The 26,028-nt window shown below is 39.6% G+C and overlaps 1 pseudogene; it reads right to left on the bottom strand.

Annotated features, from left to right (window-relative positions):
• Positions 1-17,267, bottom strand: part of LOC125272350 — a 62,666-nt pseudogene extending 45,399 nt beyond the window's left edge.
• Positions 17,268-26,028: the final 8,761 nt, after the last annotated feature.

Genomic DNA, 26,028 nt, shown 5'->3' with positions numbered 1-26,028 from the left:
CATTGGCACTCCACAGGGTTGTGTACTCAGTCCCATCCTCTACACCCTGTTCACCTATGACTGTGTCGCCTCCCACAAGGACAACATTATCCTGAAGTTCGCGGACGACACCGCAGTGATAGGATGTATCACTGGTGGGGACGAGGCAGCCTACAGGAGGGAGGTGGCGAGGCTGGTGTCATGGTGTGGTGACAATAACCTCACCCTCAATACAGACAAGACGAAGGAGATGATAGTGGACATGAGAAAGGAGAGGAGAACGCATCAGCCACTGTTCATCCGGGAGCTTGAAGTGGAGAGGGTGAGCAACTTTAAATACCTGGGTGTCCATATCAGTGAGGACCTTAGTTGGACACCTCACATCACACAGCTGGTCAAAAAGGCCCAACAGCGGCTGTATTTTCTGAGGAGGCTGAGGAAGTTTGGCATGTCGCCTAAGATCCTCAGCAACTTCTACAGCTGCGTCATCGAGAATGTCCTGACCAATTGCATCACTGTGTGGTATGGCAACACTACTGTCATGGACCGTAAACGCCTGCAGAGAGTGGTTAAGACTGCGCAGAAGATCACTAGGACTCCACTGCCCTCTCTGCAGAGCATCTACCACCACAGAGTCCACAGGAGAGCTGCTTCCATCCTCAAAGACCCCTCCCACCCTCAGCACGGATTGTTCACACTTCTACCCTCAGGACGGAGGTACAGAAGTGTGAAATGCAGGACTTCAAGACTGAAGAACTCTTTCTTTCCCTCTGCCATCAGACTCCTAAACAGCTGATAAGAGTTTGTAATCATGGACACAACTGTTTACATTGATTCATAGAACTGCACTACCTCACTTTTTACTGTTTTTATTCAGATTGCATACCTCACTTTATGTTTTTATTCAGAATTGCACTACCTTTTTTTTTTTTTTATTGCTCTTATTTTTTTTTTTTTTTAATTTATTTTTTCTTACTATACGGCTTTATTGTGGACGGTAAAGTAAGAATTTCATTGTGCAGGGAAACAAGCTTTCTGTCTGTGCATATGACAATAAACACTTTGAATTGAATTACCAGAAGCACATTTCACCACCTGAGATTATAACTTCAGCTCCTACACAAGGAAACGCAATAATAATAGCATGATAACATTAGCTTCGCGTTTCACAGAAAGCATAAACAATGGCTCCGTCGTAAACAAATTTAGTCAAAGTTGTCAATAGGCTATAAACGAATTCATAACAAACATGGGTAAAACAATCCTTATTTGTGTTTATATCCTTGTGTTGGTTAGGCGAACATGAACGTAACATCCATTTAGAATAACAAAAAATGGTTTAACTCACCTGTCCAGCAAAAAAAGAGCCACCTGAATGTCGGATTGGAAGCCCTTCTGCCGCCAGAGTTCTCGCCACCTTTCAAAGGCTTTTCCTATGTAAATTCGGGACTTTCAGCATTCCTTCTCCTTTTCCCTTTTCTTTTCCAGGTGTTCATTAGAACATCGTCGCTTTGGTCATGTGTCGGCCATATCAAGATCACATAATTCGAACTTCCCTCTTTATGCTTCTCTCTTCTACACACCCCCCTTCATGTGCATGCGCACTAACCCCAAAACTCCACCCCCAAATCATTCTTGTCGGTTATTGGCTGGAGCATGTTTATTATGTTTCGTGGTTCAGACTGCACCAGTTTGTTTTTGTGTCCGTTTTCGAGCTTGTGGCGACTACAGAGACTGCGTTTTTTTACAGTGTGTTCAGGGGACAGGCAGCTAGTGGATAGTGAGGAGATATTTGCTGTATGTGACAAAAAAATGTTTTGGCCTACAAACGTGTGACATCACTTAGAGCACCTTTAATTAAAAAATTTCATATTTAAATATTGAGTTAAATTTATGTAGACAAATAGTAAATGCTGTGTAAATATATTAATGCCATTTCTCATGTCGTTTTTGTCTCACCTCTGCATTGCAAAGATTTTGTTGATAATAAAATAATATTTTATATGATTGGTAATAACAGCCCTATACTGTGCTGTTATTTTAATTGAATTTAATTTGAATGTTAGAATTTTACTTAAAAGGTGATGCATACATCTAATCGGTTTAGAAAAATGGCCTTATTTAGGTAAAAATGCTACTAGAAATCAATGTGATCTGAAAATTTACTTTTGTCAGTATTGCAGACCGCTAATGTATACACTCACCTAAAGGATTATTAGGAACACCACACTAATACTGTGTTTGACCCCCTTTCGCCTTCAGAACTGCCTTAATTCTACGTGGCATTGATTCAACAAGGTGCTGAAAGCATTCTTTAGAAATGTTGGCCCATATTGATAGGATAGCATCTTGCAGTTGATGGAGATTTGTGGGATGCACATCCAGGGCACGAAGCTCCCGTTCCACCACATCTCCAAAGATGCTCTATTGGGTTGAGATCTGGTGACTGTGGGGGCCATTTTAGTACAGTGAACTCATTGTCATGTTCAAGAAACCAATTTGAAATGATTCGAGCTTTGTGACATGGTGCATTATCCTGCTGGAAGTAGCCATCAGAGGATGGGTACATGGTGGTCATAAAGGGATGGACATGGTCAGAAACAATGCTCAGGTAGGCCGTGGCATTTAAACGATGCCCAATTGGCACTAAGGGGCCTAAAGTGTGCCAAGAAAACATCCCCCACACCATTACACCACCACCACCAGCCTGCACAGTGGTAACAAGGCATGATGGATCCATGTTCTCATTCTGGTTACGCCAAATTCTGACTCTACCATCTGAATGTCTCAACAGAAATCGAGACTCATCAGACCAGGCAACATTTTTCCAGTCTTCAACTGTCCAATTTTGGTGAGCTCGTGCAAACTTGTAGCCTCTTTTTCCTATTTGTAGTGGAGATGAGTGGTACCCGGTGGGGTCTTCTGCTGTTGTAGCCCATCCGCCTCAAGGTTGTGCGTGTTGTGGCTTCACAAATGCTTTGCTGCATACCTCGGTTGTAACGAGTGGTTATTTCAGTCAAAGTTGCTCTTCTATCAGCTTGAATCAGTCGGCCCATTCTCCTCTGACCTCTAGCATCAACAAGGCATTTTCATTTAATGGCATACTCCTCATTTAAAAAAAACAACATTTTTAACCATATAACACTACCGTCCCGCCAGCGGACCACTGGGTCGTTAAAGGGATTAAACTTGTTTGCTTAAAATTTTTGTGAATAATTTGCTGATGCAGGTACAAAAAGACATTTTTTAACTGCAAAAAATAAAAAAATAAAAAAAATAAAACTTGTCACCCATGGCACCAACTATAGCTGGAGAGGAGAGATTTGGCTGTGGCTAACTTACACAGAAGAGATTTTTTTGTTCAGCACATAAAAATGAACTACTTCATTTCAGACTGTGGTGATGTGGTTTCTCCACTGCATGGATCTTCATGTGTATCTTCAGGTGACTTTTAATAAGAGAAACTCTTTCCACACTGATCACAGGTGTGCAGCTTCTCTCTGCTGTGGATCCTCTCATGTGTTTTCAGATGTTGATGACACACTGAATCTCTTGTCACAGTGTGAACACTTGTAAGGTTTTTCTCCAGTGTGGATCCTCTCATGTGTTTTCAGAGATGATGAACTGACTGAATCTCTTGTCACAGTGTGAACACTTGTAAGGTTTTTCTCCAGTGTGAATTCTCTGGTGCTGTTTTAAATTGTTTGCTGTAGTAAAAGTCTTCTCACACTCAAAGCACATGTACTCTCTCACACCAGTGTGTGTTTTCTCATGTGCATGTAAATATGACAGCAGTGAAAAACTCTTTCCACACACAGAACATGAATGTGGCTTCTCATTTGTATGAACTGTCAGGTGTCTCTTCAGGTTTGATGCCCAGAGAAATGTTTTGTCACATTGATCACATGTGTGTGGCTTCTCTCCAGTGTGAACTTTCATGTGTTCCTTAAGACTTCCTTTTTGTTTGAAACTCTTCCCACACTGATCACATGTGAACGGCTTCTCTCCTGTGTGGATCCTCATGTGTGCTTTAAGGCTTGTTGATTGACTGAATCTCTTCCCACACTGATCACATGTGAACGGCTTCTCTCCTGTGTGAATTCTCATGTGAATCTCAAGATGTTGTTTGGTTGTGTAACTCTTTCCACACTGAGTGCAGGTTGTAGATTTCTTGGCTCTTATTTTCTTTAAAAATGTCTTTTTAGTCTTTGAGCGACTCAAAGGTTTTTCTCCAGGTTTGTCATGATGTTCCTCCTCCACTTCACTCAGTTCTTCACTCTCCTCCTTCACTTCCATCAGCTCTGAAATGAAAGAAAAAAAGTCATTTCATTTTCAGTAAATCAAAATAAAGAGAGAAATATGAAGTTAAAGGTCATTAAATTGAGACTTGTTGTGATAGACAACTGCTACAAAACATTACGATCATTTTGATGCATTTGCATAAATTAGTTGCATATGTCCCTGAAACTTTAACATTAATCTTCCAATCGTAAAGGACCAGCTGTCGTTCCAGCGACAGAATCCAGTGGTCTGGTGAAGGTATAATGTGTGTACGTCTTTTCAGCGCTCCTGTGAAGTTCACTTAATTTTAGAATTTAGTCTCAATTTTACTTTAGCTGCTCGTTTAATCTGACTCCAATTTCAAATGTTTTTACATCAAGATTTACTGAATTCAAGACAATCAGCACTGAATGGACGTCTTCTGGCTACAGAATTTCCCAAATAGCTGCTCTGCCACCTTCCCTTAAATAATTCTTAATAATTTATAAATAATATTAAGAAAATAAAGAAAACATTGCTCTGAAATATTTTGAGTAATATATTTGATCAATGACAAAATGAACTAATGTGATATTAACAGCCATATTTTGACATTTGATATTTAATTAATTTTCCTAAAACTGTGTAATTATTAAGGGCCGTTCACAGCAGACTTCTCCTTCCACTGACTTCCTTTCATACACATGTGAATGTGGGACACCAGAAACACAAGATCAAGTGCAAGTTTGCAGTAAAGTGGAGTAGACTGTATGTTTTAAAATTTTGGAGTGATTATTTATTTGTTATTTATGTTTTTAAAAATATATCACGTCATATCTTGACGTTGCTGTGTCTGTAGAAAGTTCACATGCTCAAAGTCTAGACTGACTGCATCTTTAAATGTGTTATTATCAGTGACATGATTCACTCAACCCTGTTACTTCTGACATGATTTTCCTCCTTTCAAAACCAGAGGATTTCTTAAAACTGTGACGCCCAGGAAGTGACATCATCTGGGCTCTTTCTACAGCATGATGGGAGGACAAGAAAATAATCTCAATCCATTGTCTCAGTTTTTACACAAATGAATGACTGCATTCATCAACCCTGTTACCAAAGTTACTGTAAGAAGAGATTTTGCTCAAGTTACACTCACAACCCTGTCAGCCATTCTGGAAAGATCATTTACTTCATACATTTTGGTGTTTACAGTTTATTCCTAAAAAATAACAGTGTTGAAAACTATATTGAAAATGCCTAAATTCTGGTAAACACTTCCTGGAAATTGTGAAGCAGATATGAAACAAATGTAAAATATTTAGTTTGATCTGATGTTGACAATCAGTATGAAAGTTTCTCAAACTTCCCTTTACTGAGTTTCTGTTAGAAAAGAACATTATGTATCATTTCATAGTTTGACTGCATATCTAAATATGCAGAAGTGTTTGAATCTTTCTAACATGAATGTTGTCATTAAAAGTTCAGTATGTATTTGATAGTTTATCTAAATGTGCAAGAACATGAATGTTGTTCAGCATTATGAATGAATGAAGAATAAACACCAACCTCTTTGTTCTTCAGTATCTTCAGTGTGTTTCATTCTGCAGGGTTCATACATTTTGGTTTTACAGTTTATTCCTAAAAATAACAGTGTTGAAGACTGTATTGAAAATGCCTAAATTCTGGTAACACTCCTGCAAATTGTGAACCAGATATGAAATAAATGTAAAATAAATATTTAGTTTAATCTGATGTTGACAATCAGTATGAAGTTTCTCAGACTTCCCTTTACTGAGCTTCTGTTAGAAAAGAACTTTTACTGTTTCTCTAAATGTGCAGAAGTGCTTGAATCTTTCTAACATGAATGTTGTTCAGCATCATGAATGGATGAAGAATAAACACCAACCTCTTTGTTCTTCAGTATCTTCAGTGTGTTTCATTCTGCAGGGTTCTGGATCACTCATGTTCTTTGCAGTTTTCAGCTCTTCCTGATGCTTCAGTGCTCATCTGACGGGAATATTCCAGCATTTATTGATGAACTGCTGTGGGAGGAGCTTCACTGATGATGTGAGTGATGTGGGAGGAGCTTCACTGATGATGTGACTGCTGTGGGCGGAGCTTCACTGACTGAATTACAGATTGGTTGGAGGAGCTGATCTGCCCAAATCAAAAATATCAGTTACTGTGTTTGTTTTTATAGGGTTAAAGACCAGAAATCAAATTAAATGTACAAAAGCGAATTTAAATAGAAAACCCATTAAATGCCAAGTGTCTATTTTAATGTTTCAAATGACTTTTGTGAAAACCAAATGTTTTAATGTCCCATCATCATTTAGTGTAACAGATATTTTTATGTAAAAATGAAACAACATTTATTTTGACCAGTACTTAATAAAGTATATAAAAGAGTAAGAGATCATACTAAATTTCATTATATTTTAAATGTATAAAGATTTCAAATGAAAATTAAAGAGTATTTTGGGCTTCACTTGTGATCCTTCAATACACTGTTTGAATGTTGTCAAATGATTCTTGTTCTAAGTATGCATGACAAGTTGTTTTCTTTCTTTCTTTTTTTTCTTGCTATATTAACCCCTTTTGTATTTCACTCTTAAACTAATTGCATTAATCATTTATATCCATCTATCGTAAAGCAAATGAGGCAGAATTAGAAGCAAAAAGTTATAAATTAAACTTTATTCTGTTTTCTTCATTAAAATAATGGCAAATATCTAGAAAATTAGTAAAGAACTGTAAGAAAAACATTTATGGCATGAAGACAGAAATAAACATACATAAACACTATCAAATCCCCTCAGTCTGTTGACAGCAATGAAATGAGCTTTAAGTGTCAATTTACAGCAGATCTGAAGACATCAGCATAATAAATGAGGTGAAAACAGGAACTATTGACATGAAATAAAGAGTGTTTTCAGCAGTTTCTCTGTTAATATTGATCCTCAGACTATCAACACTCATTCAACAAGACATTCACATCATCTCACTTTATTCTGAGTGTTTGCTGTTAGAAACACATTATTGGAGTCACAATGTATGAGAAAATCCTATAAACTGCTCTTAATTAAAGACAATACTGTTCATCAATATAATATATATATGGACTGAAAGTTTGATTTTCTAATAATAAGTACATTGATTGCAGTAGTGAAATTAGATCAGAAGAGACAATGATCACAAAACTTTTCAAAATAAAGAGCAGCACAAAGTAGAGTTGTCGTCATAATACAGAATCATCTCATATTTAAGAAAGCATTGATCTGTATTAAATCCAATATAATCACCAGTATAGGCTACATGTAGATTAGAGGAAGAATTAAAGTGTGAACTAAATGTAAATGAAATACACTAAAATGAGTTTTCAGAAATATAAAAATACTTATTTTATTGGATACGATACAAAGCAGTTAAAACTTAAATCATCTTAAACTCTATAATCTAGCTTTATCCAGCAATATTGGAGATGCTGTTACTCGTCCCTCGATCATTTATCTTCTACACTTAATGCAGTTCAGCATCTGAGGAAGCCTTTTACTCCACAGACTCCCATTCTGGTTTATATTTCTGAAAACTTTTATCTTTTTCTTTCACAAACTGGACTAATAACAGCTGCCATCATGAGCTACTCTCTGTAAAGTTAAACTTCCCGCCACTGTCAGCATCCAGTCTGGATGATCATGTGATGTATCAACAACCAATGACAGAGAGCTTTCCTTAAACTGAGCCTCAGAACAGAAGCTCAAGAGAGTCTTCTCCATCATTCCTGAAGATCTTCAGCTGCGGCGGGTGACAACTTTATGATTGAGGCAGATCTGACTATCCTGAATAATCACAGGGTTAATGCTGAATGATTAAAAGACACAGCGACTGAAAATATATATGACCTATGACATTTGCATATTTTTTGTAGGGGAGAGGAGGAATGTTTCAGACAGAGATATATTTTTGCTGTGGTCAATAAATCACAAGGGTGGTCAATCAATACCAGGTGGTATTTTGTACAAATGTAGAACGGCTTCAGTATAATTTCACTGTGAACAGAAGATGTAGATGACCATGTCAGTTGGGACGAAAGTAACACAACAATACAAGCTAAATTGTTTGTGTTACTCTTGTTTTTTTATTGAATATACCCTACTAAGACTTTGTTACTATGTAACTTAAAACATATTTTGTCCTTTATCTTTGCAAAAAATAAAATATATTACATTTTCATTTTAAATTTTAGTTTTATCAAATGTTTCAAAAGTAACTTGACAGTACAAACTTGAATCGTTTAAAATATTTGTTTATAGGCCATGTCAATTCATTTTAAAGTCATTCAAAACATTTTTTTTTCAACAGTATGACAGTATATATTCCAAGAAACCAACAAAAACAGCAAAGATACACCACCATGTATCAGTGGCTGCAGAAACAATAGTTAGAAGAAGCTTTGAGAAACCATGGCATATTCCCAGAAGAGTGGGAAAGAGTACAAACAAACAGGAACATGACAATAGAGATTAGCCTAGTCATTGTCACAGTTGTGACAGATGTAATGTTCTGCACCCTCAGTGATAATATCGTTCTCTCAGACAGGCCTGTCGTAAAGATGGAAGCATCATCGTTTAACTGTGTCCTTTGAGATTTTTAAAGACTGTCTGTTCAAGTTTCAGCATGCTGCAAAAGCTAGATAGATTAGCTAGATGAAGGTATTTTTCTGATTTAATTGCTACACATCATCATAGGCCTAAGATTTTATTTACCACAATTAAATCAATAATTCAGTTCAATGAGGAACCCTCGGCTGAACTTTATGAGAAATTTTTAAGTTTTTTTTTTCTGGCAACGTGATAGTCATTCGTTCTTCCTTCACTTCACAGTTCCCAGATCTGACTCTGAATTCACTGGCTACTCCAGTGCTTTTATCGTTTTCAGCATGTTTCTTTAAAGGATCTGGGTGATCTGGTTAACCGGATGAATAACTTCCGCCTCACTTGATGTTGTTCCCTCAGTTTCTTTCTCTGAAATTGGTCCCAGTTTTCAAGTGTTTATTAATTCATCTTTGGATGCTGGGTTAGTCCCAACACATGCTCTACAGGTGAGCCTGATATGAAACAACAAAAACAATCCTGAGGAGTTTAAATGTGGGATGTCAAAGTTCAAAATGAACAAAGCTCATATCAATCTGCAGATTATACAACATAAATATTACAAAACACACACAAATGTCATATATATTGTCAGTCGGTGTGTCTTTTAATCATTCAGCTTTAACCCTGTGATTATTCAGGTAGGGTCAGGATAGTCAGATCTGCCTCAATCATAAAGTTCTCACCCGCCGCAGCTGAAGATCTTCAGGAATGATGGAGAAGACTCTCTTGAGCTTCTGTCTTGAGGCTCAGTTTAAGTAAAGTCTCACAGGAAGCGGTCATGACAATATAAACACTTTTATTATTGGTCACGACGATACAAAGCAGATAAAACTTAACTCAGCTTAAGCTAAAAAGCTCTATAATCTTCACTTAATGCAGTTCATCTGAGGAAACCTTTCACTCCTCAGACTCTCTTCTGGTTTATATTTCTGAAAACTCATTTTAGTGTATTTCATTTACATCGAGTTTAAGTTTACTCACTTTAATTCTTCCTCTCTAATCTACATGTAGCCTATACTGGTGATTATACTGGATTTAATACAGATCACTGCTTTGATATCTTAAATATGAGATGATTCTGTATCATGACGACAACTTCTACTTTGTGCTGCTCTTTATTTCTGAAAGGTTTTGTGATCATTGTCTCTTCTCATCTAATTTCACTACTGCAATCAATATACTTATTAGAAAATCAAACTTTAAGTTCATATCTATCATATTGCTGTAGTTGTTATTCATCTTTAGTGGTTGATGATGGTGAGTGAGTGTGTTGGTTTTTGTATTATTAATGTCATATTGTGAGAAATAACAGTATTGTCTTTCACTTGAGTAGTTTATAGGATTTTCTCATATATCCTGACTCTAATAATCAGTTTCTAACAGCAAACACTCAGAATAAAGTATTGATGATCCTCAGACTATCAACACTCATTCAACAAGACATTCAGATCATCAGCAGATCATCTCACACTCTTTATTTCATGTCAATAGTTCCTGTTTTCACCTCATTTATTATGCTGATGTCTTCAGATCTGCTGTAAATTGACACTTAAAGCTCATTTCATTGCTGTCAACAGACTGAGGGGATTTGATAACTACAAATATGTACATTTATCTCTGTATTCATGCATAACGTTTTTCATACTGTGTAGGCATCTTGCACTCCATTCTTATTTTGGCCTGCATTAACCACATCAATTTCTTCAGGTACACCTTCATCAACATGTGCTCCCTCACCTGCAGAAGACTATTCTACAACTTCACATAGATGAACCGGTGATGAACCACATATCTGAGTGACATGCCAGCTCCTGTGATATCTGCAAATATGAGATGAAAAGGATGTTTTTACACTGAAAGTTTCAGAACATCCATCAAAGGGTCAAGTTACAGTCAGCTCCTCTAGTATGTGGCTACTCAAGTGAGACACAGCTGGCAAAATGCAAGCTGGAAAAAGGAAAGAAAACCACTAATTTAGATTAACTGTAACTGGCACACATGAACAGCAAAATTAGGACTTTCATGAGAACGTACCTTGCTCATAAGTTCAATATCCACCTTCTCCTTTAATGATGCATGAAGTTGGAGGAATGGCTTCAAAAAACCCATGAATCACACTTTCCCTGTTGTGGAGTGGCTGTTTTTTGTGATGCAATACATCACAGTCCCCACAGAACCAATCCTCAGGAAGACACTCTCTGCACCTAGAGAAAAAATAATAAAAAAAACATTCTAATATACATTATTTCAGGTGATTATTTTAAGTTATTTCAAATTTACTTTGATTAGTTCTGATTTTATTTTATAGGACTGCACAGTAGCTCAGTGTTTAGCACTATCACCACACAGCACAAAGATCTTAGATTTACTTTTCTCATTAATGTGGTTTTCATCTGGGTATCCAAGTTTTCTACCATTCCACAAGACATGCATCTTAGCTTATAAAGCACTGAGCAATTAATTCTCAGCAAACCAACCCTGGGTAATTCAAGTTTAATATTATTGAAAAAGGCAACACGAGGGATGACCAACAGCCTCCTTTGCGATAAGGCATTGTAGATGGTATGGTCTTGCCTCTTTCCAGCGCTTTCTGTTGCCGAAAAGACCATGATGAGGCAGAGCTTCTTTGAGGCTCAGCAGAAGGACATGATGCCAAAATGTTTGAGAGCCTCTCCATATTTTTCTCTGTAAAGAAAATACAAAATAAAGCTGTAAAGGTCGATTTAGATGAGGACCAATTAAAAGTCAACTGATCAATGTTTTAAATAAACTTTCATAATTCAGTGTCAAACTGGACCAAATCTTTACTACATTGTGTTCTTAATCCATCTACTGCACTGTCAGTTTTGTCTAAGGGTTTTGTCTTTAATTACTTTAATTTTACATGAATTTTAGATGCAAACTTAATTTCATCACTGTTATTTACCAAATTCCTCTTGAGGATTCAGTATTTCTGAGGGAACCTCCACACTAGATGACAGGGAACACTCAACCAGGGGGTGTGTGACTGTAAAACACAGAGGAATAACAACAGGTTAGGCTATAACTGCATTCATGTTCTTTCTTTTTTTTTTTGAACCAACTGTATATACTGAATAATTTTTGAAATCAGACATATTTCTGTTAAGCACTTGGTAATGTCTTCTATAATAGTGCCACAAAAAGGTTTATGAACTTTTTAATGTCTTTTTGGATATTGGAGTATTTTAAATTCTCAACAATCAATTACAGTGATCTAATTTCAGTTGGTCCACCATTTACATAATAAATTCAAACAAACGTCACATAATTCACATATAACCTGTAGCTGAGGCTTGGCGTCGCCCTCCTCGCCTTCCCCTCGGCTTGCCACGACCTACAGAGACCCTTTTAGAGGTCCGTGGAGGGTCTCCTCCAGAGCCTGACCGTTTCCTCTCCACAGCTGCTCTCTGTGTGTTGGAGTGAATATTTCTTGTAAGACTGATTATGTTAAACGTACTGGAACCAAAGGAAATGTAACTAGAGAAAAGAAAACACAACATAGTGTGTTAGTAAGGTGTTAACGGCTTGAAAGAGCCTTGGCATAGAAGTCTCTGTAACTCAGGGGGATGGAGCTCCATTCTTCCAAAATATATGCCCTCATTTACATATGCCACAGAGCATGATAGGATGTTAATTGCTAAACTGCATCATGCAATATGCCTGTCTGAAATCTAATACACTCATCCTTCCACATTCATTATGTTTTTACTTCAATTTGTCCCCCATCTGTATGTTATGTATGTATAAAATGATTGAGGTGTATAAAAACTCTAACCCTGGCTTCAGCTAGAACGTGGTCATGTTTCAGTTCAAGAGCCATGCGTCTCCCCTCTTGGTAATGGGGGTCCTGTGAGTCAAGGATATGTCTGGTGGCCATTGCAACACAGACAGATACAGACAGACAGAGACAGATAAGACAGACAAGTAGACAAAGACAGAAAGAGAGGAAAAACTGAGAAATAGAGATAGATAACAGTATGGAGATTGAAGAGATGGATAGAAATATAGATGGACAGAGAGGTTGTGAGAGATAGAGATAGAAAATGATGAAGAAAGATAGAGGTTGGCTCTTAAAAGTGCCTTTAGGTTTTGGAAATCAGGTGTATCTATAGGGTGAAGGTGAAGTTTGACCGGATCTGCAGGGAGAACAGAAAATATTAATTATAGTGTAGGCTAGATATGTTGAAAAAAGGTTTAAACTGTGTGCCCCGATAGTGAGAGATACCAATTTTCATAGAAATATTTTTTTTCTTAAAATAAATCAATAAAATTCACGTTTTTCCCATTTTCTGTATGACTGCACAAAAGGCGCGTCTTTTATCTTCTTCTTTTTTTACTGTTAATATGGAAACCATTGGTACCATTGGACTGATATCTGGATTTTGACCCCTGCCTGTTTTTTGGATGTACGACTGTGGATTGCCCAATAAATGCTGCGCTTGGATCTTACCATCTTGTTTGTGTGCATACCGTGACAGAACAAACCACCATGAACACATCCAGCAGCAGGAGAGATCGGCCAGTCACTAGCGGCTGGGGAGGTCGGGGCTGTCCCCAGGATCTGTCGACGCTACGGCAGCGAGGTATGGAGATACGGGCTTTCACTCAGAGGTTCTGGTCGCGGGCAGAGAGGTGTAATCACCCTGATGTGGTCCTCAGAGACATTTTTAATAAGTGTTTAGATGACCCTCTGCCGTGGTGGGAAATGGACCTAGTAAAGACTCTTACCTTCTAGAATTTCGCCCATTATTTGTATCTCTGCCAGAACGGTATGATACGGATACCTCCTGCACCTGCTCCAGCCCGTGAGTCCGCTCCAGAGCACGCTCCAGCCCGTGAATCCACTCCCGAGTCCACAGAGGAGGTGGGCACGGAGTCACCGCCTCACTCACGTAAAAGGAGGAAGAGGAGGAGGAAGGCTTCAGTCATCCCTCAAGATTTGGAGGCCTTCCCAGAGCCCGCTCCAGCCAGTGAGTCCACTCCAGAGCCCGCTCCAGCCAGTGAGTCCGCTCCACCTAGTGAGTCCGCTCCACCTAGTGAGTCCACTCCAGAGCCCGCTCCAGCCCGTGAATCCGCTCCCGAGTCCACAGAGGAGGTGGGGACGGAGTCACCGCCTCACTCACGTAAAAGGAGGAAGAGGAGGAGGAAGGCTTCAGTCATCCCTCAAGATTTGGAGGCCTTCCCAGAGCCCACTCCAGTCAGTGAGCCCGCTCCAGCCAGTGAGTCCACTCCAGAGCCCGCTCCAGCCCGTGAATCCGTCCCGAGTCCACAGAGGAGATGGGCACGGAGTCACCGCCCACTCACGTAAAAGGAGGAAGAGGAGGAGGAAGGCTCAGTCATCCCTCAAGATTTGGAGGCCTTCCCAGAGCCCACTCCAGTCAGTGAGCCGCTCCAGCCAGTGAGTCCACTCCAGAGCCCGCTCCAGCTGAGTCCGCTCCACCTAGTGAGTCCGCTCCAGCCAGTGAGTCCACTCCAGAGCCCGCTCCAGCCAGTGAGTCCGCTCCACCTAGTGAGTCCACTCCAGAGCCCGCTCCAGCTAGTGAGTCCGATCCAGCAGTGAGTCCACTCCTGAGTCTGCTCCAGCCAGTGAGTCCGCTCCAGAGCCCGCTCCAGCTAGTGAGTCCGCTCCAGAGCCCGCTCCAGCTAGTGAGTCCGCTCCACCTAGTGAGTCCGCTCCAGCTAGTGAGTCCGCTCCAGTCAGTGAGTCCACTCCTGAGTCTGCTCCAGCCAGTGAGTCTGCTCCAGAGCCCGCTCCAGCTAGTGAGTCCGCTCCACCTAGTGAGTCCGCTCCAGCTAGTGAGTCCGCTCCAGTCAGTGAGTCCACTCCTGAGTCTGCTCCAGCCAGTGAGTCCGCTCCAGAGCCCGCTCCAGCTAGTGAGTCCGCTCCACCTAGTGAGTCCGCTCCAGCTAGTGAGTCCACTCCAGTCAGTGAGTCCACTCCAGAGTCTGCTCCAACCAGTGAGTCTGCTCCAGCCAGTGAGTCTGCTCCAGCCAGTGAGTCCGCTCCAGACAGTGAGTCTGCTCCAGCCAGTGAGTCCACTCCAGAGCCCAATCTAGCCAGTGAGCCCGCTCCAGCCAATGAGCCCGCTCCAGCCAGTGAGCCCACTCCAGCCAATGAGCCCGCTCCAGCCAGTGAGTCTGCTCCAGCCAGTGAGCCCGCTCCAGCCAATGAGCCCGCTCCAGCCAGTGAGTCTGCTCCAGCCAGTGAGCCCGCTCCAGCCAATGAGCCCGCTCCAGCCAGTGAGTCTGCTCCAGCCAGTGAGCCCGCTCCAGCCAATGAGCCCGCTCCAGCCAGTGAGCCCGCTCCAGCCAATGAGCCCGCTCCAGCCAGTGAGTCTGCTCCCCGCTCCAGCCAGTGAGTCCACTCCAGCCAATGAGTCCACTCCAGAGCCCGCTCCAGCCAATGAGCCTGCTCCAGTCAGTGAGTCAGCTCCAGCCAGTGAGTCTGCTCCAGCCAGTGAGTCCACTCCAGTCCCGCATGCTTTCCCTGTCAGTCCTGTGATGACCCAGAGGGCTGTCTTCACTTTTTATGTTTTGGCGGTCTTGCGTGCCTGGAGGATGCACTCAGGTTCCTTTGATCGTGGACCTGTTTGCCAGCCTGAACCCGCTGTTGTCCCGGAGGAGCCTGCAGTCGTCCCAGAACAGTCCATTGTCATCCCAGAGCAGCCTGCTGTCGTTCCAGAGCAACCTGCTGTTGTTCCAGAGCAGCCTGTTCTCCTTGTCAGTCCTGTCATGGCCAAGAGGGCTGTTTTCACTTTTTATGTTTTGGCTGTCCTGCGTGCGTTGAGGATGAACTCGAGCTCTATGGACTTTGGAGCAGTCTACCAGCCCGAGGCCGCTATCGTCCCAGAGCAGCCCGAGCAGCCTGCTGTCGTCCCAGAGCAGCACCAGCCTGAGCCCGCTGGCGTCCCAGAGAAGCCCCAGCCTGAGCCTGCTGCCGTCACCGAGCTGTCCGCTCTCCCTGATATGCCCACGGAGGCTGTCACCGAGCTGTCCGCTCTCCCTTATATGGCCACAGAGCACCCTTGGCCAGCCCTGGCGCCGTCACCCAGGCCGTCTGTCCTGCCGCCGCCATCCAAGCCTTCTGCCCTGCCGTCGTCGCCCTGGCTTTCTGCCCTGCTGCCACTGCCTCGGCCGTCTGAACCGCTGGAACCCGCCTGGTCAGTTCCTCCAGCGCCGCCCTGGCATTCAGACAGGACCCTGACCTTTTTGGAGACTCTGTGGTCTGTTCCTCCGGCTCCTCCCTGGCCTTCTGTCAGGGGCTCTGGTCCTGGCCCACCGTCCCTCCCCCTGGTCCTCCTCCAGTCCACCTCCCTCCTGAGAGTCGTGTTTTTGTTTTTGTTTCATGGAGCGTCTGGTAGCCGCTCCGTAAGGAGGGGGTACTGTCATGATCACGAATTGGAGTGCCCAGGTTAACCACTAGAGGGCACTCCAACATGGATTATTGTCTCACCTTTTGAACTACATTACCCATAACTCACCTCCTGGACTCATTATCCCATGTCATTGCACCCAGCAGTTTTGCGTTTGTTCATTAGTGTCTGTCTATTTATACTCAGTTGTTTCTGTCCTTGGTTGTGGTTTGTTGTATTGTTACTTGCACATTTTGTATCTCTGGCTTTTTGTTTTGTGGACTGATATCTGGATTTTGACCCCTGCCTGTTTTTTGGATGTACGACTGTGGATTGCCCAATAAATGCTGCGCTTGGATCTTACCATCTTGTTTGTGTGCATACCGTGACACCTTTATAATCACTGATGTGTTTGGCCTCCAGTGCGTCGGTCTTGTCGATGATCTTCCGCTTCTTTTAATGGTTTTATTCTTCTCGGTCTCATTTCAACAGGCTGTCTCCCGTCGTTCCTCCGGTTCCAGTGATTCAGAGATGTCACGTGGTCTCACAATCTCCCGCCATGCCGCAGTTTATAACACTTTACAATACGCACAAGTAAACACTTTAAATTGTATAACGACGTGAAATTTTAATTTATCAATAGTTCATTCGACATTCATTATGATTCTGATAAAAACTTTAACGTTAATTTATCTCACTAGAAAACTCCACCACATGAACATTCTTATAAATAATTAGCATTTGTGATGTTTATTTATTGAATTATGTAATATAATATTTACAAATAGGTTAATTACCTGTAAGAATGTACTTTGCCCGTTGACAGACACTGTTTAAAGTTGTTTTTGTCGTTTAATTAAGCGAGTCGCGCATGAGCAGTTGAAAAAATGTGTACCTTCATATATGACGTCATATGTGTGTGTAGAGGTGCAGTTCCGCGACCAGGCTGAGGACCCCACTATGTAATAAAAACAAACACACACACTTACTCCAAACAAGCAATGCACACATTAGATAAGTTTTAAGTATTTGTATAGTTTTAGAATAACTCATTTCTACATAAAGAAACTGAATTCCACTGATTGTACAAAAATATAGTTTCATTTATAAACGAATTTCACTGTAAATAGTCTAAAGTAGGCCTAGATAAGAAATATGTAGTTTTAGAACAAATCATTTCTACATTAAAGAAACTGAATTCCAATCCCAGCGGGCAATTGATGTAAAATAGACATCAAATTGACGTCAAACATAGTCATCAAAGAATTGGTCCAAAAATGCAAATCAAATTGATGTCAAACTTGACATTAAATTGACGTCAAGTTTTGACATTCATTTGATTTGCATTTTTTTAAACCATTTTTTAACACATTGATGTCCTATTCTAGACCACAAGAATAATGACAAAACAGTATTAAATGCAAGACATGTTTTATTAAATCCACTGGTTTATATCAGAATTTTATATATAAATTTTAATCTGATATAAATCTTAATTGATGAACAATATTGCATTTTGTGTCATCACGACAGACATATTACAGGTTTTTACATCAAAGCTCTCAAGACCTTTAAAAACAAAGAGCAAGTTAATTTGTAATTTTTTTTGTAGATAAACAAATTAATGAACAGAAACATTGTAGATAAACAGTAGGTGCATTCTACTTATTCAGAACAGACCTCAATGGCCGTTTTCCCCTTTTGCCGTCCCATACCCCCATATCTATCAGGAGCAGACCGGAGATAGCTGCCCATGTATTTCTTTATTTCGGCCTCTGACGCAGAAGGTTTCGACTGCCTGACAGCGCCTTGATGAATATAAAGCCACAATTAGCACTCATTTTAAGACATTAAAATACAGCATACATTTTTCAGCAAGCATCACTTGTATGGAAGGCCGTTTCAGTCTAAAAACGTTCCAGCGTTACTCGTCGCAATTATATTTTTACTAGTAACAATTAAATTAAAGAGCTCTATAATTTAATTTGTACTAGTGACAATTACAATTATAGAGCTCTATAATTCAGTTTTTACTAGTAACAATTATGATTGTAGAGCTCTCTAATTGAATTATAGAGCTCTGCAATTGTATTCTTACAAGTAACAACTGAATTGTGGAGAAAAAAAGAATGAAAAAAAAAAACTTGAACAAACTTTAGGCTAGATTTAACCTCGAGTCACAATTTTAAAAAAAGTTTAAGACTATTTGGCCTAATGTTTTCTATTTTACTAAACAACAAACACAATCATTCTATTATTGCATAACAATACTAAACACTGTAAATATTTAAAATGAATTTATACTCCTTAATATCAAGTTTGTCAAAACACTTTGGGTGGCTTTCACACAAGGTCCCTCCTTTCTGATGATTGCTACAGTCTCATATGACTGGACATTCATGCATTTATGCAGGACCTACAAACACTAAACCTTAGGTGTCCCACATTAAGCACATTTAGGGCATTTCACCCTATATTATGTCTAGTGATATGGAGTGTTCTTGGCTCTTAGCTTTACCAATATACAAAGGTGAATGAATATAACGACTAAATAAATATAGGCTTTCATCTCAGGCATCATAATTTTACTTTAATGTGAACATGATTAATATATTACCTAAGTCTGTAAAATATTTCAGGATACTTTAGAACCACGCTACAGGGCTTTTATTTTGAAACGCACTTTTGTAGGCGGGACATCTGCAATCTGTTTTGCATCTCATGAATAGGAGTTTTTACTAGTAATAATACAATTATAGATCTCTGTAATTAGAATTATTAGTAGTAAGAATTGAATTAAAGAGCTCTATAATTCAGTTTTTACTAGTAACAATTGAATTAGAGAGCTCTCTAGTGGAATTGTAGAGCTCTGCAATTAGATTATTACTAGTAATAAATGAATTGTAGAGCTCTCTAATTGGAATTGTTACTAGTAAAAACTGAATTATAGAGCTCTACAATTCAGTTGTTACTAGTAAGAATACAATTACAGAGCTCTGTAATTCAGTTGTTACTAGTAATAATTACAATTAGAGAGCTCTACAATTCATTTATTACTAGTAATAATCCAATTGCAGAGCTCTACAATTCCATTAGAGAGCTCTATAATTCAGTTTTTACTAGTAACAATTGAATTAGAGAGCTCTCTAGTGGAATTGTAGCGCTCTGCAATTGGGTTATTACTAGTAACAATTGGATTATTACTAGTAACAATTGAATTACAGAGCTCTGCAATTGAATTCTTACTAGTAATAAATTAATTGTAGAGCTCTCTAATTGGAATTGTTACTAGAAAAAATTGAATTATAGAGCTCTACAATCATAATTGATACTAGTACAAATTAAATTATAGAGCTCTTTATTTATAGCTCTTTATATATAGTTACTAGTAAAAATATAATTACGACGAGTAACGCTGGAACGTGTTATGCTGAAACGTAATGTGTATATATATATATATATATATATATATATATATATATATATATATATATATATATATATAGTGGCTTATGTCTGAGTGCATCAGTGATATTTTTCAGGTGACTATTAATTTCTCCGATGGCCATAATGATTTGCTGTTGTGACTCCAGAACAGCATGTGTCAAGACGCGGCCAGACGGATGGGCCTCAGCACTGGGAGGAGCACTGGAAATGCCAGGAACACTGGAGACACTGGGCACAGTGGGCGCTGGCTGCTCAGGAGGGGCGGATTCAGAGTGCGTGCCAGTGGATGTTCCGGCTGTTGCACCACATGAGTCTAAATAAACACAGGCACATGTTAACTGTGATTTGAGTCCGTTCCTTATTAATGGGTACACGCATTTGCCATAAATGCAATGGATACGTTAAAATCTCTGGTGTACCTTTGGTCAGCTACATTGCATGCATTTGAAAATTAAATAGGTAAGCTATGTGTACTGAGTAGTTGGTTACCTTCGTGGCAGTCCTGTAGTAAATCTGAGTCTCTCACAGCAACAGATACTACTCCAGAGAGCAAAGTGTCACCCATAATTGAGGCAACTCTCTGCTCAAAGGGTGTAAGTTCATTCACCCCTTTACCACCGCCTGTTCTGCCCACACTTTGTCAGTGCGCAGCAGGTCTCCGTTTAACTTCCACCTTTACATCAGACCATTTCTTTTTAAGGTCATTTGCAATTTTCAGATCCCACTGCATTGACGGCATCAGCCAAATTCTCCCACTCGTTTTTTTTTCTTTTGTTATTAATTCTGGAAGACAAAGTTCCAAATAATTTTTTTTTTTCATTTCTACCTCCAATAGTAGCACCTCCAATTCACTTTCTTTGGAGTTTCATTTCTTGCTGCTTGCTTTTGCCAAAATGGACTCATTACCATATTAAAATTGATTTAATTAAGGGAGGAGATTAGGTGGGGTGTTGTGCTCATGCATGTGCTCTCAATTTTATGTTAATTGGGATGTACAAAGAGAATATGCGTGGGATCCTTCGTATGCAGAGATTCATATATCTGTTTTTTGTTTTGTTTTGTTTTTAGTGCGTACGCAAATTTACAGCTTTGTCTGTACGCAATGCGTTAGTATGAATTCAACACAAGTCTTTGTACATGAAGCCCCAGGGCAGGCAGAGAACAGTCCGAACACCGGATCAAAACGTAGGGCAAACAGCCAGCCTAGACTGACTTTAGACACTATGAGTGGCTCCGTAAAGTATCTATCAGCTAAACCATGATGAACGCTAACCAATACTCGGCAGTGAGAGAGAGGAAGTGCATGGCCAAAGCCACTGGAAGGCAAGCCTGCAACCTTTAGCCAAAAAAGCGTAACGGCTAAAGCTAACGCTCCGCCCCCCGCGGTACGCAGGGAACGAGAACAGAGGCTGTTTTCTGAATGGAAGTCAATGGATGAGAGGCTTCACTATGCTGATTAAACAGCTTTTGTGGGGAAATAGCTAATCATTTAATTAATGGACAGCCTGTTTGCTGATCTTCAGCATGTTTTACACTAAACAATACTTTCGTTGGGAACTATATGTAGATTTTAACTTGTGACTGACGTCATTGCCATTACACGATAGACTGAGAGGTGCCACACGTGATAAGTTAGCCATTGCGCTTTCTCCAATGGTAAGAGATACAGACCCTCTTATCTCCCCATTATATACAATAGGCTTGTTTGAGATGCGCCTAGCCTCGCCTGAAGTTCAGCCGAGAGTAGGCGCTGCAGTGAGGGGAGGAGTGAAAAAAGTGCAGGCAAGATGGACAGATCTCCGTTCTCGTAGTGCATCAGACACCTGCGAGATCAAAGGCGGATATCGCGGGATTCACACTTGTGCGCAGTGTTGCTGATAAACTGGATGTAATTTACGTTCTGTTGCTTTTATATGAAAATAAACATAATGAAGAAGACATCCAGAGTACTTGTTATTTATTTCCATTCGAAGGATGTGTGTATCAATCATTTTTATTTTAATTACAGACATGTTTTTATATATTTTTATAAGTATGATAACAATCACATAACCCATAGAGAGATCACACTGTCAGAGACTTTTGGAATATTCACACATAATTTATACGCATAAAATCATGGTATTAAAGTTTTAAAATCAAACATTTTAAAAGAGATTCAATACATCACGGTTGTTTTAACCTATAAGCTTTAAGCTGTGTCGTCAGCAAGTCGTTTCCCATCGTGCTTTTGGTCAGAGCAGTCGGTGGAGAGCAACTGCGCTCGACTGCAGAATCCGAAAAGGCCGCCTCGCCCTCGCGAGAGGTTTTTGACACGTCGTTCTTTAATGTGTGGGAGCAAGAATCTAAAATCTCGCCTATGGCACCAACAGAGCCTGGCTCGGCCCTGATATAAATACATCAAATATGTTACAGTTTGTATATAATACATTGTTTAACATAATACTGATGAGTTTTAGGTGTGAGGAAGTTGTTTTTGTACTTTGTGAAAATAGTTGAGTGCCCAAACGGGCTGTTAACAACGAAGACTTTTCTTGCTATTGATTTAATAACAAATATGTGAAAGATTACATTTTTAATTAGACTGAAGTTCAGTCTAATTAAAAATGTAATCTTTCACATATTTGTTATTAAATAAAGGTTCAGTCACTGAACCTTTTAGCAATACTTTTAGTATTGAATGAATTGCATTTAATTTTGATGCATCTTTTACTTAAACTGATTCTTGAAAGATAACTTTTTACACATTTTATACCCATGTTTAGGATCAAATGAACTTGTCCACATTTTTATATTGGTGAAACACACTGAGATTAATTTATTTAACTGTAATGAAGGATATTTGTGTGAGTAAGCTCATATCCACTGATGAGAAACAGTAAACCTGCGTCTCATTTCTCTCTCTATATATCATAAATCAGTTTATCATGAACACGAGTTCAGTCTCTGGAGAGTCATGATGGAGAAACTGAACTTTTCAACTCCGAGTCAATTTAATCAAATACTTTGAGAAATGATTCAGTGAATCACGTGCTGCTCAAACAGTGAACATGAACGAGAACAACAAACACTAACTAAACATGTAAACATTTTCATTTGTCATACAGCCAAAATATGAAGTTTATTAATTTGCAGCGTTGCAGTTTTTTTTTTTTTTTTTTTTTTGAACAGGTCCATTTAAGACCATTAACTCTGTTAATTACTCCCTTCTTAAAGAGGGAGTTTATTAAAGAGGAAACTGAAGAAAATAAGATTAAAGAAGAGAGTAAAGACATGAAGATTGAAGAAACATTCAGAGTGAAACATGAAGATACTGTGAAACAAACAGGTTGGTTTTATTCTCAAAGCTGAACTCAGTCATTTGATCATTATTAAAATGTCCAGCTCTACAGAAATAGAGAATATTTTGTGCAGCATTAAACTCAATATCTTCTTCTGAATAGAGAACAATGAAAGTATTTTTTTCTGTTCATGCTCAAAAGTGCTGTACTAATATACAGCAGGAGGAAATTCAGCAGGGGAAGTGTGAATAATAAGTGAATAATATTTGATGAAACCAGTGAAAAATATTCACCTTGTCATTTGTGGTTCAGGTGCAGGTTAGAAATCAATGAGCAGATTGAGGCTAGAGGTGAAATGGTGTGAAAATTACATATCGTGATCATTGTGACAAAATTATCATGGTTTACATTTACATGTTTTGTTAAAGTTCAGATATAAACTGATATAAGTTCAAAAACAATGTTCAGTCCAAACTCGAATCCAAAGTTTTTGACGTCCACACTGTGTATCACAGCTGTTCAGATCCGATTTGTGCGTTCATACCACAAACGTTTATGGTCATTGAGATTCAAAAGCAAACATTCCTACTTTAAAAGAAGTGCAAGAAGGGCACAGAACAGACATTGGCACACAATCATCAACACCTTCAAGCATATCTGCACTCAGTCATTTTTTTCGCCAAAGCTTAAAAGCGCTGACTTGACTACATACACTCCTCATTTGTACAGTGATGCTGTGCACAAAGCTGTTGAGACAAGGATACTAAATGAACCAGACTCTGCAACCCAGGGAGAGTACAAGGGTACTCTTTATAGGAAAGGAAACTTTATTTGCCTTAAATGTGAAGAGGTTCATTCTATTTTGCAAGTAGGACAGATTGAGCTGATTTTCATTAAAGGCGACGAAGTGACCTTCCTTGTGACTCCCCACTCTGCATTATATTTGTCTGATTATGGACTTTTTGAGATTTTGCCTGCAACAAAGGAAATGATTTGTGTGAATGCTGAAGATTGTCTGGATTATTATCCCTTAAATGAATATAGTTTTATGGGACTAAATGTAATGACACTCAAGCACAGCGTTGTTAATCTGTAGAAGAAAAATCTCTCCTCTCCTAGCAGTGATGGATGCACTTTTGCAGTTCGTTGCTAATTTGTTCCCAAACCCAAGAACTTCAACACTAGCCATAGAGGGTTTGAAAAGCCTAGGTGTGGAGACCATCGATGACCTTCAGTTTCTGAAAGAACAGGATCTAGCTGGCTTCCTAAAACCAATTGAAGCAAGAAAACTAATTGCCCAAATCCCAACTAAGTTTTCAAATCAATGGTTTACATACAAATATGTATGACATGCATTCACTTGAATTGACAAATAATACACCAGTCTTTGTCATTCTGTATTTTGTATTCTTTATGTAGTGCGCAGGATGTCAGTGTTTGTTTGACGTTTCAACAGTATGGCATCAATGCGAGTTTTCTTATTTATGCCGTTTAGTTGTTGCCTCCACTCAGCAAAAGTGTACAAATGATCCATCTGCTGAATACACCTCTGATGCATCAGGTTCACCTGGTCCTGGATGCTCCTCTTCATCAAGCACTTCAGCTGAAAGATGTGAGTCAAAATCTGATCTTAAACATTAAACTAGCAACAAAAATTTTGAAAGCAAGACATGTAATTTGTCAATTCTGTTAATTCATGCTTAGAGCAGTTCACAGAGCAGTCTATAAAAGCACACTACCTGAGGTTATATATAGGTGCTCATAGGTGTCAGAATGGGAAAAGCTGCCGAAGTTTGATAAAGGACAAACTGTGTTGGTACGGTGCCTCAGATCTTCGGTCTCGGAAATGACTCGCCTTGTGAGTGTTTCAAAAGTGGTGTGTGGATGGCCAGACAACGAACAATCGTCTACAGCTTGTCCACAGTTTGCCATCACAGTTTGTCCTTCATCAAACATACACTGGCATTCACTATTTTCCCCATTTGGTCACCCATTCGGACACCAAGTACCCTGACAGAAAGCTGGTCCTCAGGTTATGTATGTATCTGTATATATAATATAAAATAATATAATATAATATAATACTCTTTGAACTGCAATTGTAACACTGACACTGGGTGGTCACAATGTAATGGCTCAGCAGTGTATATGAAGCAGACAATAATTTCATTCCCAATTTGCAAAGAAAATGGGAATATTGAGAACTGAATGCTACACTTAAAAATTTAATTGTTCGTTCTCTCATTGGTTTATCCTTTAGGTGACACTGAAACTTTGGTTCCTGACAATGACTGGCAGTATGATTTTGTTGTTCCGTGGGAAAAAATGCCAGCAAGTTTTATGAAGAAGATTAAAAGTGGAGAAAGGCCGAGCTGCTCTGAGAGAAGACAGTTGGTTCGCACTGTTGCTTCTGAAATCCTGGAAGTCAGTAAACGTCCATCAAAAAAACATGTATCAGAAATCGCCCGAAAAATTACGATTGCATACCCAAAGTCCTTTAGAGATGAAATTGATTCCCAGATTGTAGGAAGTGGATATGACTCTCTCATTAAACAACTAGTCTGTCGAATTGATAATTTGAAAAGAGCAAAAACTACCACTAGATCACTTTGTGATATGCCAGAAAAGTCAAAGAAACGGAAATCGGAGTATGGTTGTATAAATTCAGAACCCCAGTTTCCAGTTGGAGAAGCTTCTGAATTGCAGCAAGAAAAAAAAGCGAAATTGCTTGAAATGTTTCAAAATAAGGAAAGCAATGTAAAGACCATCTACAACTTGATGACCGCTACCTACACCTCCCAAAGAAATGACATCCAATTTGGAAAGGAAACCTCAGAGTTACTTGATGAGTGGCCATATCTCTTCCAGACAGCAGGAATGAAAGCACACTTTAAAGAGCTCACTGGCATTGACATGAACGACAGATTTGAAGAAGCCACTTCCAGTAAATTCAGAAGAATATTGGAATACTTTCAGTTTCAGTGCACAGAGAGAGCGAGCAGAGCAGGGAGAATCCTCAGCCAGATTCAGACT

This window comes from Megalobrama amblycephala, linkage group LG1, assembly GCF_018812025.1.
Source record: "Megalobrama amblycephala isolate DHTTF-2021 linkage group LG1, ASM1881202v1, whole genome shotgun sequence".
NCBI lineage: Eukaryota > Metazoa > Chordata > Actinopteri > Cypriniformes > Xenocyprididae > Megalobrama > Megalobrama amblycephala.
The sequence above is the reverse complement of the archived record's forward strand: the minus strand, read 5'-3'. Positions and strand labels throughout refer to the sequence as shown.